This window comes from Cuculus canorus, chromosome 1 (genome assembly GCF_017976375.1).
Source record: "Cuculus canorus isolate bCucCan1 chromosome 1, bCucCan1.pri, whole genome shotgun sequence".
NCBI classification, from domain to species: domain Eukaryota; kingdom Metazoa; phylum Chordata; class Aves; order Cuculiformes; family Cuculidae; genus Cuculus; species Cuculus canorus.
The window spans coordinates 139,909,013-139,924,617 of NC_071401.1; the positions used below are offsets into that span (position 1 = coordinate 139,909,013).

General features: G+C 35.3%; 1 long non-coding RNA gene across 1 annotated transcript; it reads right to left on the bottom strand.

Annotated features, from left to right (window-relative positions):
* Nucleotides 1-230: 230 nt before the first annotated feature.
* LOC128854247 (uncharacterized) lies at nt 231-13,993 on the bottom strand. The gene is made up of 3 exons (XR_008453238.1): nt 13,595-13,993; nt 1,047-1,146; nt 231-374 (listed from the first exon to the last, which is right to left on the bottom strand). It is a non-coding gene; the product is annotated as an uncharacterized LOC128854247 (long non-coding RNA).
* Between the last annotated feature and the right edge of the window lie 1,612 nt (nt 13,994-15,605).

Here is a 15,605-nt window from a genome sequence, read left to right on the forward strand (position 1 = left end):
CTGAGTTATCGGTAGCAGAAAGGCTCTGCCTGCTAAAATGATTGTAATCACTATCTCAACTTGCTAACATTAAATGTCTCATTGGCAATCATACACAGTAAGCTGATGCTTTCACAAAGAAGTACTAAAATGCACTTCTAGATTCATTGTCTGCCCTATGTTTGGGAGCATAGGCCTAAAACCAGATAATTATTTGGTTAAAAATAAAAACTATTGAGTTTTACCTTTGATGATCTTGTTCCTGGACCTTGATTATAATTTCTTTTTTTAATTTGCCAATTCTTCTCCATTTTGTTTGGGTCACCGTAGGCTCCAAACGGAATATTGTCTGATATTATCAAATGCAGAAACTTGCAGCTTTTCAGGGCATTGTACTGTAGGGAATCAGGGAGAGAAGATTGAAGGAAGAACTTACAAAAAATCACACCTGTATCAATGAATTCATTTCCAAAACTCTATTTTGAACAGTATTATTTTTTCAGAAATATTTTACTTCCTGAAAAAAGAAACAATTCTGAAGCATTTCTTATAAATGAAGAACGCTTAAAAAATTTTGCTTATTTTTAGTGCCATTTCTTATCAAATGTAAATCCAGACGAGCAGTTCTTAAATCTTCCTGCTATCTAAAAACTCTACGTGATCCAGTGGAATGGTTTATATCTGCTTATATGGAATGAACTTCAGACCTGAAATTCCAATTTAAGCCAAAAGGCGCCCTTTACTTCCATTCACAATTATAAACTTTATCTGGATAAAGTCTAAAAATGAAGAAATAAAGCTTAACAGTTTGCATTGGGTATTCTTCACTGATTTTTTTCTTCCTTCTCCCTCTATTCTATTGCAAATGTTTTTATAATCTTAAAAGCCATCAGTGTTTTTACAAACTCAGACAGATATCTGAAAATCTAAGACTATTGTGTTTCTGAGATACGCCTCTTCACTATGGCTCAAGTATTGGTGATATAATTATTTATTTCTCAGTCTGTATATTATGTAAATATAATATGAACCAAAACACTTGCATAAAACAAATAAGTGTAATATACCTCTGTTTTGAAAAGTATCACTGGAAACAATTAGAAGTAGCATCAGATGTTTTTAGAGCTCTCTCACAACATCTGTCCCTGGAAACATTTACACTACAGACTGGAAAATACAAAGAACAGATTGGGTCAACAGCCGACAATCTGGATGAACAATATGTTTGTTTTTATTGTTTGACTGGTCTCTTGCAAAGGTGCTCGTGCAAAATCTTCATGAGTCCAAATAAACTGAAAATATAGCAATAATATAGATAGCCACATCACCAGATCCAGTTCCAAGAAAAATATTTTAGAAGGTTCAACAGGCCTTCTAGGACAGGAACAAATTTCAGTGTTTACCGGTTATATCTATCCAGTGCAAAGAAGTATATCTCAGAGGTGCTAATGTTTTAAATATAAACATGCTATGAATCTAAACAATGCTTTCTTATGTCTGAAGTTCCTGTCAGTCCTTGCTCGCATGAGCAAGATTTGAGAGGAAGCTGAACGCTGAGTGTCATGGATTTTATATTGTTCTTTTAAAAGAATCTCATTATCTTTACAACAAATGAGGTATAAAAGGAGTTGATATGCTAAACATATCGTGGCCAAGATGAAAATTAACATTTCAAATGGCTGGAGCTATTGTACTCTTAAGTATGCCTGTTTAACTTATCATGCAAGCAAGAGAAATAAAACAGACGAAGTGCTTCAGCAATTTTTTCATCAGTCCATTCCAAAGATGGCGTCTGCTGTAACTAAGATCTGGATGTCCCTTCAGCCAGTGTAGTAACTGTGCTTTGGAAAGCCACAATGCCATCCTCAGCTGTGGATATGAGATAAGGGCACTGACTAATACGAACAGTTCTAGGACAAGCATAAACGAGATTACTTTAAGAAGATCCTAGGTGTGCCAAAACTTGAGCCGACATTTTTGTCTTGAGCTGTAACAGCTGCGAATGTTTAAGTATGTGCAGCATGTGGTTTTAAAAGGAGGTTACAGAACATGATTTTCAAGGACAAAGTGTCAGTGAAAAGACACAAGGGTTGGACTTGCAGAAAGAGCACAAAGAACTAAACCTATTAAAAAACTGGCACATTTCAAATTTACACTCTGTTCAGCAATTTGGCAGAATCCATTTATAACAGATTTCATGTTGGGGATTGAGTCCAAAAACAACTCCTCCCCTAATTATGAACTGAATCGTCCCCTCCTCTCCATTTCACATGTTTTTATGCAAAAAAAAATGCAATAAATGAACGTGAAATAAAATAAAAGCTCTTTGTTTTGACTTGCAAAGGAACACGAAGAAAAATGAAGGGCAGGGGTGTGAGTCTGCCCATTAGGATGTGTTACCAACTAGAAAATTTGGATAGTAGCAGGAATGTGGGATTAGAGCCACCAAGCTGGTGGAATCTGAGTATGTCATAAAGGTTAAGCACAGTCTTCAAAGGGGACACAGGCATCCCACGCAAGAGTAGCCCCGCTGGTTGATGGCCAGATAACATTGGCATTGGAGCTGTGGCAGATGCTCATTTAAACATCCGACCTAAAACTTGCTGGAAGAAAAGTTGCAGCAGTAGGTGGGAGAAGATGGACGAGTAAGACAGGAAAAAATAGTAGAAGAAGTAGAGATTGAAGTAAACTGGCTACCATACAAACACATTTGAATTGTCAGTGTGTAGCTAATGGTTCTTGATCCCACTGTCCTTTTGGCTGCCATCATTTTTTTCTCTTTGGGTCATTATAGAATAATACATCTGACAATCACGAACCTTCTCTGTAGTTCTTTCATAGCAAATTGAATTATAATTTTGCAACTGAAGGTTAACTGAATTTTTATTCTATTACACTGGAAAGTGGAAAAAACGTATTTGGTAGGGTGCACTCCCTGTCACTTCATCCTGAAAACATTTTACTTCAAAAAGGTCTATCCAAAGTCCAGTTACGAAACTGACTGACTTCATACGTCAGAATGTTCTTGATTGCCATGCCAAAAGTGAATTTGATGTTACATATACTGTGTCTTTAGAGTTTCATTTGAGAATTGAAACTAAATGCGCTGACTTTAGAGGGTTCGTTAGTGCAGATAAATTGTAGCAACATATTAGGCCAAACTGCAAAAATGTGACCCAAACCATCAACATAATTTTCTAGAGAGTCTTTGCAAAGTGGGAACTCTAGTTCAGGATTTTTCAGGCATTTTCTACCTGAATTTTCCCACATGAAATTATGCTTTAACTTACATAAGAGGTTTTTTTCCCCCAAAATATGTTCTTTATATTTATTTCATTTTGTCGCTTATTTAATATCAAATGCCAGATGTAAAGCCTGAAATCTAGCAAAAAAAAGGGAATATTAGGCAATGTAACTAGTAAAACTTGGGGTGACAACATATTCTCATATGGACAGATGTATTGGAATATATGTAATTATGCGCAATATATTACTGCTACAATATAGTGATATTAGATCATAGATATTAGTTGTAAAACATTACATATAAATATTTTTGTATGCTGATAAATATATATAACTAAAATAGAAATGGATCCCAAAAGAAAATTTGTTTTCTTTCTATTCAAACAAGACTCCATTGGTTGCATTTTCAAAACACAATTATTTGTGCTGGCCTTTTCTAAGATTTAATGTACTGCATCGCAACACATTTTTTTATTTTTTTTTTAATTGGAAACTACTACACGTGGTAGCCTGCTACTAACCTCTCCAATTTTTTTGTTAGTTTGGACACAGTAGTGGCTTATAGAGTTCCTAACTTCCCATTCATTTTCATGTTATACCAATAGAAATATCTGAGGCCTAAACTACGCGTTTGAACAACCACACCGCATGTACAAGTTTTCTATTTATTCCAGATCATTTCAGCGATCCAGTTAACTGTGAAGCATCACAAGTATTAGTGCCAGGAAAACTAAGTGGAAAGTGAAGGTCTAGAAAGAGATGTGGGAGACCTGTAGGAAGAAGAGGATCAAGATGAGCTGCCATCAGCAGTGACTGTTGTTGAGGAAAACACATTTGGAGACAGATATTGGACCTTTTGTCCAGCATCCATCTTGCAGTGAGCTTGTAGGCAGAAAAAGTCTGATAGTACTTAGCTGGTTTAGGAACCCTGCAATGGTACATAGGTGAGTTAATAAAAATTATCCCCGGTTTCATCAGTACAATGCTCGTTCCCCAGTATTGTGATGCCAATTAGCTATGGATGTTGTTCACTATTGATTGTTTCATTATGAAATTCCCAGATACTTGGGAGTGCGTGCTCCTGGGGTTAGGTGAGGTGTTCACCATCATTCCCACTACTCTATGTGACCTGAGATTAATTAATCTAGTTAGTTTGCAGGGTCAAACATCTTAGTGGAATGAAGGCTTTGTGGTAGTTTCATAATGCAAATGAAAAAGCTGCTGGTTTCCGAAGCCAAGAGCTAACAAGTGCTACTAGTAAAGGAGTCAGGTTTGTTGTAATCTTTACTTTGAAGATACACTCGAGTTCTCAAAGGTTAATGAACCACTTGTGGTAGAGCTTTCCTTCAGACTTAAACTCTGTTTTATTCTTGATAGAACCATTAACTTTTACACTAACCTTTCTACTTGTTACTATTACGCACATTCTTCCCACTAAAGCTTGCTATTGATTTTCGCCAGTGAGCTGTTATAAAATGTAGGTTTAAATATATGGGGTTAGTGGTTCTGTTAGCATTGGGTGGTATACAGACAGACAATGATTAATTCGTAGGTTTTACTTTATTTTAGATATATTTTATGGTCATTTCGGCAATATCACTGTCCTTAGATTTTACCATCGTTTCCAGTAAACACATGATGAGTAGTGTAGGCAAAATACATTGAGGTACTGGAAATTCTTCCAATCCTTCCAAATTTAGTATCTGATCTATGAAGAGTTTTGCCACCTGGACACAGAATCAATTGTTCTTGCCATCTGGAATCTAGCTATGAGTTACAAAATCCTATATTCTCCTTTTAATATTTTAATCTTCTACCTCTTTATTTATAAGGTTTTCATATCAAGATTCAAAACACATATCTTTCTGTCTTTGGTAACACAGCCTGTGGTGAATGAATTAGAATAAAAAATTAAAATCAATCTCAATTTTTAGGGGTTTCAAAATTATTATTATTTTATTATACTTTTCCTTCTTATTTTCAAGATCTTTAAATAGAATCTATGTAGCTGATGTTCCTTCTCAATTTCTTTCATTTAATGACTATTTCACCTATACTCAAAACACTGAAGTACATAAATATCTGGTGAAAAAAATGTTGGTTTTGTCCAATGTTATGAGTCAAAGATTCCTTTTTTGGTATTGCTGTCTTTCTGGTTGTATTTTCCAAATGGAAAATCGTGTACTAATCAGCGTCAATTCATCATACAAGCAAACAGAAACATTACCTCTCATAGAAAAATAAATCAGGGGAAAAATGTTTCTGTAGGCAGCTAGTGAAAGCAGACTGTAAGTAAAGTATATTAGGCTGCTGGAAGCGTTGTGCTTCGCAAAATTATCTGTAGTTTGTCTCCATGGGTATTTTACATCAAGGCACATATTTCAACACCTTGTTTTTACAATGGATGGCAAAATTTCCTTGTCTGATTAGGAAAAAAATACATATATGCATTCCTGCAACCTAAGCATGTTACTACAATAAATTTGCTTGGAAATTCCTTTCCATTTTTAAAATTACCAAGTAAAGAATTCTTTGCATTATGGGTCAAATTTCTATCTGTGTATTCAGACTTGGCTCTGTTGATTTGATTGCTCTATACATTTCAGAATCATTGTAGCTTTGAACAAGAATTATTCTCAATAAGGCATTATTCATGTCTGCCCAAGAATTAGACTTTGAGAGATTTGTACTAATATTTTCTATTATGTTTGTCAACAGGGTGGCATTCTGTAAGTTTCACTTTGATATTCAGATTCAAATATTCACAACAAAATATGAATGTCTCATGATTGCAGCTGTGCAAATAGCAAGGGATTACACCAACTTTGAAGTTGGATTCTGTTCTTATTCTTTTCATTATTCATTTTGCTATGAACAGTAATGGTAGAAATGTGGGGAACTTGATTAAATTGATGGACAATAATGCATATTCACATCTGAACTATTTACTATGGTAAATAACCCCTATGCAACATTATAAGCATAAAAATAGCCCTACAATAATGTCTCAGGAGAGATGTCAGCCACTAATATGCATTTAATAATTTGAATTGGGCAAATGGATAGCATTATATCAGTGCACTTTTAGACTGCGTAGTGCAGCCACAGCTACATTCAATACAGAAACAGCAACTATGCAGAGATCTCACTGAATTCTTTAAAAGTATTGCATGCATTATTCTGTAGTATCAATGTTTCAAGAGAAAATTAAATGTAAACATTTGCTGCAAGCAGCAAAAAAGTTTAGCATTCCACAATTTAGGTCATGATCCCTCAGTCAGGAGGAAATAAGACGTTTTAAAAAATCTGGTGTTTGTGAACATTGCCAGAATACGAGAGCAGCTGGATAATTGAGGAAAAAAAGAAAGTTGACGTATCCTAATTAAATTACCTGAGCCTTACTTATCTTTTTCTAAAAAAAATACTCAGTGTTTTCCTCATTCAGTCATTCTATTATAGTAATTGCATCACATCAAGGGTTAAATATATGTGAAGAAAATGACTTGAAAAGTAATTCAGTATTGTCTTGAAAAGTAAATTCAGAAATAATACTTCAAGTGTGCAGTGGCAGTCCAGAGGCAAGAATTTGTCAATAGATAATATTTGCTGAGTAATTTTGAGAGGAACCACAATCTTAAAATCTATGCTATGAACAAGCAATCCATGAACAAGCAAGCTATGAACAAAGAAGAGTTAAATCTTTTGAATTAATACAGTAATAACACAGATAGTTGACAACTTTCCACTTTTTCTTAAAGGCTTATGAACCGCAGTGCAAATTCTTAGCAAATTTAGGCAGAGTCTGGAGCAAAGCACAAACCCCAAAGGCCTTAGTGTGGTGTAATGCTTCAAAGTGAACATTTCATGCAGCTGTATAAATAAAACTACCATGATTGTGAAAACAGTGATTGATCATTCAGTGAAGGATATTTCCAAGAACTAAGACAACTCCATACTGCTAAGATGGAAACCAATTCAGCACGAACTAGTGAGTTAGGAAGTGATGGTTTGCTTAAAAAAAACCCAACCAAGAATCTTCTCTTCTTTGTAAACACGGAAGAAATATAAAATGGAATGTCACAAGTAACGGTCTGAAAGCACAAATTTCAACTGCTGTTCAGGAATAGACAAAGCCAAAATATGATTCTAAATAAGAAATTTTCACTATATAGGAAGCTACTATTTTCTATGGAGAAATAATTGGGTTTCAGTTAGAAAATAAAAGCACTACATATATATACACGCACATAAACATACACAAATATGTATTTTAGTATGATCCCCACTCATCCATTATACACTGGACAACATCTGAGCATCTCTTTAACCTTTTCTTCTCTTTGCATCTGACTGTACATTTTGTGCTCTTTAGTATAATGTTCCTCTTCCAAAGAAAAGGTATCATAATATACCACACAGAATGTAGTCCCATGAACAAAGATAGAGGTATATAACACTTAAAAACTGCAGTATGATCAATCAGAATAATGATTCTTCTAGAAGTTATATGGAACTAATTAGCCTATATACTTTTCAGTATATATTCTTGGTTTTTCAACATTTGTCTCCAAATAAATAGGGAATTTTTGATTCTAGTTAAACTTGTCAAATGTTTTCAGATTTCATTTTTATATTGAACTATTTAAAAAACAAGACCATTGCAGAAGTGAGATCAGGGTTCCACTACTCCACTTCAATTACTTTTAAGAAATTTGGATCAGTTTGTGAAGTAGTACGAAGGACAGATTTTTGTAAGAATACTGAGCAAAGGCCATTCTTGCTTTTAAAATTATATATGGGAAATTGTGGATATAAATATAGGTGAGAAATTGTGAATATAAATATAGCTGGAAATTGTTCAGGGAAGGATTTAGAATGGTAATAAGGATAAAAATGTTTCCTTTGAGCCTATTTTGAATTACAGCGAAGAATTCTTAATACAGTTCATTATTTTTAAGACCTGCAAACTCAAACACAACCATGATGTTCTAAAATATTATGAGGCTGAAAAGGGAAAAAAAAAGTAAAAATGTCAAAAGAAAACGTGAAACCACCTATATTTTTACAACTGTAGATGAAAGAATTGGAAAATCTTAGAAGAAATGAAAGTTGACATGGATAGGTAAAATAATCTTGTGCTGTTACAGTAAACCAAATTTTTATTATTATAAATGGTTCAATAAAAAAATTTTGTAACCCATCTACAATTTAAAATTTACATATTCTAGCCTAGAATTTCAGTGTTACTTAAGATACTAAATATCTTATCCTTTTTATATTTTAAATTTAGATTCCCAAATCACTAGAAAAAAAACAGTTTATTTCACACTAATAAAAAAAATGCTGAACATGGTTTCCAATGCATTCAGTATGATGGAACACCAGGCTCCAACATATGGCCCCAAACACACTAGTCAAAAAACATGAATCTGTCAGTCACGCTCCAAACTCCTCACTACAATGTGTGTTACTGCACTTACTCCATGGGCTTCAAAGTCATTGCTCCTTTAATTTGCCTTTTGCCAAAGGTTTTAATTTCCATGCAAAAATGCACCTGTTAAGAATGGACACTATCAGCATCACAGCAGCGTGAACTTTCACTAATGTGAATGGTAAAACAGTCCCAGTGTGTTCAGATTAGAAAGACTCTATCCTGTAGTGGTTTGTATAAAATGATCATCAAGGTCACAGCCCAATCCCCAAAAGACAAGTGTTGATATCATAAAAATCGGCATGCTCAGTAACTGGCACCAGTGCTGACAGACTTGGCAGAGAGGCCAAAGATTCAATTGACCTAAAGACTAAACAATGTGCTTTTTTTTCCAGTAGAAATGCTCCCTTTAGATCAGAGCTGAAATACAATTAGCATGGCAATGGTTCTCCATGAAACAATGCCATTTCTTGTGAAAATATCCTTAAAAGAAATAAAAGCAGCAAAAACTGGCTTAAGGCGTTAATTGAATAAGAAAATTCAGGTTCTTTTCCAGGAGATAAAGTGTGTCTTTATTCATGCCATACAGACACATACATGCAAAAAATTAAATACAAACTGACTGAAAAATAGCAAAGATCATTCAAGAACGAAATTGTAACTGTATACCTCATTTCTACTTAGACAAAGGCAAAGCATCTGGGGTGAGAATATGTGCCTGGTAAGGAGGATATTGACTGAATGTTAGTGCATGCAAGGCAAATTCAGTTCTCAGCCATACCACCTTAACTCTGGAGAAACCCCACAGTTGTCAATGAGATAGTATTGGATTTGTAATGGAGTGAGAAAAGAATATTGCCCAGCGTATCTTTTTTTTAATATGTATTTTATTTTAAGCAAAACATACAGAAGAAATCTTCCTTTGCTCCCTTGTTATCAATCAATGACCATTGCTTTGTTAATGTATTACAATAAAATATCTCAACGGCGCATTGAGCTGGTTGACTGTAATATATCAGCAGATCAATGGTTTGCAAAAAGAAAATGGTCAAATGCAAGACAACCTTCTCCAATTAGATAATTTTCAAAGATTTCGCATGCTGAATTTGTAATGGCTTAAAGAAGAAAGTCAACAGTGTTAACAGGCTGACTCAGATCTTATAGGGCTTTTCAAAGTGTTCTTTTAGTTCATGTTCTCCCATTATTAAAACCAAAGACAAATTGTACATTAATAATTTAAGGATATTTATCTCCAGGTCTGGGTACTGAAGCTTGGGCTTATCTCTGATATTAAAAAATTTCTACACGTTGAAAATCCAGGAAAGAATGTAGTGTCGCAGAGAAATGGAGGTCTGCAACCCATATCTTCAGTGTGGGAAGCTTTCAGCCCTTTTGTAAAGCTGCACAGCATTCATGCACCCACCAAGTCAGGCTCAGTTCTACAATGTGTGCCCCGGTATCCAGCACCCTAGGCTGCCTCCCATGCTGGTCTCCTGAAACCAGCATGGGAGGCATGCAAGTCTTGACAGTTCAATTTTATAAGCAGTTCTTGAAGTTTCTAGCACATATTGCATATGTCAAAAGCAGAAGTAATTCCTCGAAAGATGATATTTATAGCACTCAGGTGAAAGCCAGAAAATTCATTGAAAAGGCAATATTGCATACACTCAAGAAGAAGCAAACCAAATGTAAATGGACTTTGGCAATCTCCCCTGTTTGCCATGTGTTTTTAATGCCCATGAATACACAGCTGTCCAGGCGAGGTTATCAGAAATTCTGTTTATGCCAGGAAACTAACATAACAAACTATGACTCTTTTCTATTGTATTTTTTTAAAAATCACTTAATAATGTCAGGACTGCAAAACTCAACTTTCTGGGCTGCTCTCAGGATTCATTCATTCCCACAAGAATCTTGTGTCACTATTGTAGTGTCATCCTGCTGGGAGACACATCACTGCAATATCAGTTCTAAGGTTTTTAATCATACTTATACATTGAATTAATGGCATTTACAGAGAGGGCATGTACATATTCTTTGCATGCAAGCAGACAATTGAACATGCAAAGCAAGAAGTTGTGTTCCTAGATGTGTGATTTCTTCCTCCCAAAGTAATGTATACCTTTCGTGAGGGTGAAATTGTTTTAATGAAAAGATAACTCTTCAACTTCAAAAGCAAGAGCTAAAAGCTTTGCTCTGCCTGCAGTTTTCTGCTGCAAAAAACATTTTATTCATACATCTCTCTTTTTCATTGACATCGTATATTTCTGTAATGGTGCATAATTAAACATTGACAAATCTAAATCAATAAATATCTTCATTGGTTGGGGTGGCATTAGCACTTGATGTGCTGCCTATAGAGAAGCTCTAAGGTCCCAAAGATCAGATTTTATATTTCAAGATATTGACATTTCTGATTTGTTCTGGACTGGGAATACAATAAGAAAGACTTCTGTATTTTGTTTTGTTTTTTTCCTCATTGATAAAGGAGAAGAATAAATAAAAACACTTAAGGAACATAAACAACCACATTAGTTCAGTGCAGTCTTCGGAAGCAATAGACATTTTCACAATAAGATCTTCACATAACAGAAGTACGAGGGGACGATTTCTCTGCAGATCCAGATTAGTGTCAAAGAAATAACAATAGTAAGCAGAGGGGTGGACTCTGCTCTGTACTGTGTCTCACCAGATGGAGCTATTCCAGACAGCTATGTTTACCTGGCAGTAAATGTAGAGCGCCTGAAGAAATGCTTTTTGTTAGATATAGTGCTTTCTTTTAAACAAATTGAATCTATCTCCAATAAAGTTTGTCATCCATATTCAAACTTGCCCCGATGCACTCAAGCAAACAATAATCCCTAGCGCTACAGAGTTAATTTAATTACTTAAAGCTTAACAGAGATATTTTAATTTTTTCCTTTTTTTTTCCTTCTAATGGTTACATATGAAATAACAACAACAAAACCCAAGCAATACATGTGTAGAAAATGATAATTCCCTGCAACATGGTATTCCTCTGCAACATGGAATTTCTGTTTCTGTTCAAAACTAGAAATTACAAAATATACAAAAAGAGTAAACATAACAAAAAAAAAAAAGTTAAATCTCTCATTACTCAAAACAAGTACCACCCCAGAAAATCTCAAAACCTTGAGATGATATAAGTGAGCACAGGCGTACTTTAAGGTCAGAAAGATTGGGAGTTAAAATTGTACATGCATTTTTAAATCAGTCTCTCTCATTTGATTGTTTTAGGTTACACTCTATTATTACCATGAACAATAATGTTAGATTTTAACAATTGAATATTAATAATTTGCATTTTTCAATACTAAATAATCTCAATTGCCTTTCCAAACACTTAATTCATCCTTAAGTCGTACTTGTAAGTAGAAAGAAAAGACTATTTGACATTCCATGTGGAAAAGAAGTAACTATATAGTTCACATTGAAAGTTAATGACAGAGCTCGACCCAATTCCTAGTTCTCAAATTGTGCTTACTGAAACTCAAAGTATGAGCTGTACTGAATTAATGCAATATAAAATATGGAGGCAACCTTAGAATTACATATGTTGGATCACGTATGGTGCAGAAAAAGTGCATGAAAAGAATGTCATGCACTTCTTGTCATGCAATACAGCATATCTCATGAGAGTGCTAAGAAAAATTGTATGTCATTACCATTCAATATTTGACAAATAGTGTAAGATTCCATGATGACTACTGAAGGCTTCAAATCTTTAGTCACATCGAAGTCAGAGGGAAGAAAGGGTGCCCTCAAAGTTATAGGTAGTCTTAAATAACTTATGGACTGTCAGCAGACTACCAGGTTGCCTCAAGCAAGAAAGTTTAGCTTGTTAACATATGTTAAGAAAACATAAGGTCCCAAGTGAGTCATTAACTCCCTTGGGCAGCAAATGAAACTTTAACCATGACTATTCTGGACTTCTAAAGTCTTGACCTTCTGAGTCCAATTCTTTCCTAATATTTAAATAAAGGTCTTGACTACATAAGCTTTTATTATTTTTTTTTTTTTTAAAGTCAAAATACCTACAAAAGGAGCAGGGGTATATTACAAAGGACTGTTTTGGCTATACAAGATAAGGGTCACACAACTTTCTGTTGAGGCATGAGACAAGTTGCCTAGACCAGCAGCTGTGCAATTCACCCAGTGAATAATGCAAAACATGGAGTAAGTGGGGCAGGATCCTTCCCCCCAGCTCACAGCATCACTGTGCTCTTCAACAGAGATGCACAATATCTCAGCACAAGGGGAAAAATTACTGTGTCACAAGAACGTTCATAAACAGCACAAAGGTGCAATGGCATCTGCTGTAATGTAATGTTGTGCCAGAAACATTAACACCTTTTACTGTGATCTTTCTGCTCAAGGTAACAACTTGTGCATGTCAGAGTGTGCCCTGCTAGGCAAGCTATGAGAACTGGCAGCTCTGAACAGCATGTCTACTTCATCTCACAGTTACCTCTATCTAGGATTACCTCTACGTCTAGGATTAAAAAATGAAACAAACAAAAAAATCCCCAAACAACAAAAAGAAAACCCCCAAATAAATATATTTTTTGCAGCACTATAAAATGGCTAGGCCAAATTCTACTCTATTTAACCAATGTGCTTTACTGTTTCTGACAGTTACTCCAGCATGATTGAGAGTAGAAATCAGGTTATTATTGTAATCTTTGACAGAAAGCATTGCTAAAGTGATGTTGTCTTCACTGTCTTTTTGTAAACACAGTTAACGTTTCTTTGAATGGAAAATATGTCTTGTCAGTCTATATTGACTCAGTGAAAAGACCAATATATTAAGCTTAGATCCTTCAGGCATTATTTTCTCTGATGATTAACTTTACAACATAATTTCATCCTCTCAGAATTCAATCACATTAATCATAAGAACTCAAAATGAATATTTACCTTGCATTTGTCTTCAGGTTTAACTCTTTCGGACAGTGCTTGACTGAGCAGAATATTGTATAGTAAAAAACATAACATAAATGCTGTTGGCAAATTAAGACCACAAATTTACTAATACAGAAAGAGCTGCTGAGTCTTTAATTAAAGTTCTTCATAGTACCATATCCCATTTCACTGAATAAGATGGTTAGCCTTTCTGAAGTAAGGCAATATGTGACAAGCATGGCATGATCACACATCGTGGAGGTAAATCCATGGCCAAAAACATGCCCTTACGGATCTTGTGTAAAATGGAGCAGGAAATAAACAAAGCAATCTCTATTTGTGGGCCATTTAGAACTCAAAGAGAAGAATTCAACACAGTTTGCATGTGTCTATGCTTCTGTGCTAAGTCCTCCTTTCCAGACTTCAGTCTGTATGCGGACAGAGAAGGTGTTTACCTCAAATCTGCATATTTCTGTGGTTTGAACTTTAATCCCTAAGTTAAAAGAAGAAAACACAATGGGTAAAACATTATTCGGGCTTCAATGTTTATCTCCATAAAGTGCATATTAACACATTACAACTGTTATGTTTTCAAAGAAACAAGGAAAAATTGACAAGAAAATAGAAACAGTACCCGGTGGAATATATGAGTTTTCACATGAGAAGAACCATGAGTAAGAAACAGAGAAGTCCAAATGAATAGTTCATAAAATCCAATAGTTCATAAAAGATCCCCAAATCCAGCAAGATGTGCATTACTCCATTACTGTGAACTTGGTAGACAAATTTTGATGGTAACTACTTTATGTGGTACCAGTACTTATATAAATCCGAATATGAAGATAAACAAATTAAAAATTAAGAAAAGCTTTACTTGTTGATATCAAAACATCTGTGGGACAATGACACGTGTAATAAGCTTCTGTCAAAAATCAGCTAGGATTGTGTAACTAGTCTCAGGTTTTGAACTCTTCTTATCAGTTGTGGTTTTGTATGCACACCACTTGATTTACTACTAGCAGACCTCTCCAACTCCTCAGAAATCTAGCCAGCTTCTAAAGTGAAACGTACCAAGCTCTCAGTCTCCAGCCAAGCTGGAATGAAGAGTTATTTTGTTTTGTACAGTATGAACGTAAAAGAAAACCATCAGAAGTGTAAATCCTCACAGAAACAGAATTACCTTTTTCCACTCAGCTCTACAAGTAGGACCGATGACCTTTAGGAAGTCTTATAAACATTCACGTTTGATGCAAAAATTCTAGCTGCGGGAACTGACCAAGGGAACTGAAGGGGACCAGCAAGTGGTGTCTTCTTTGGCTTCTGTCTTATGTGTGGTGCTCCTCAGCCCCACGTGTTCATTTAACGGTGTAACTCCACATACTCTGGTTACATTTTCCATTTCACAGAAAACCATAATAGGCCTTTAACCATGAAATAGGGCTTGGATGTACCTTGCTCAGAATATCTGAAGTTTATTCTCTTGAGAAATTAATGCTACTAGTCACAAAATCACTGGCTGTAATTTATTTGCATGCACTGGCAGATATGGTTGCCAAGCCACTCTCCATGATATATGAAAAGTCATGACAGTCAGAAGAAGTCCTTAGTGACTGGAAGAAGGAAGGGCAACTTTGTGCCTCTTTTTAAAAAGGGTAGAAAAAATGACCCTGGGAACTATTGAGCTGTCAGCCTCACCTCTGTGTCTGGGAAGATCATGGAGCAGATCCTCCTAGAAGCTACGCTAAAGCACGTGGAGAACAGGGAGGTGATTTGAGACAGCCAGCACGGCTTCATCAAGGGTGAGACTTGCCTGATCAACCTGATAGCTTTCTGTGATGGTGTAACTTCAGCAGTGGACACAGGAAAAGGAATGGATGTAATCTATTTGTACTTCTGCAAAGCCTTTGACACGGTCCTCCACAACATCCTTCTCTCTAAACTAGAGAGTTATGGATTTCATGGGTAGACTGTTTGGTGGATAAGGAATTGGTTAGATGGTCACATTCAGAGAATAGTGGTAAACAGC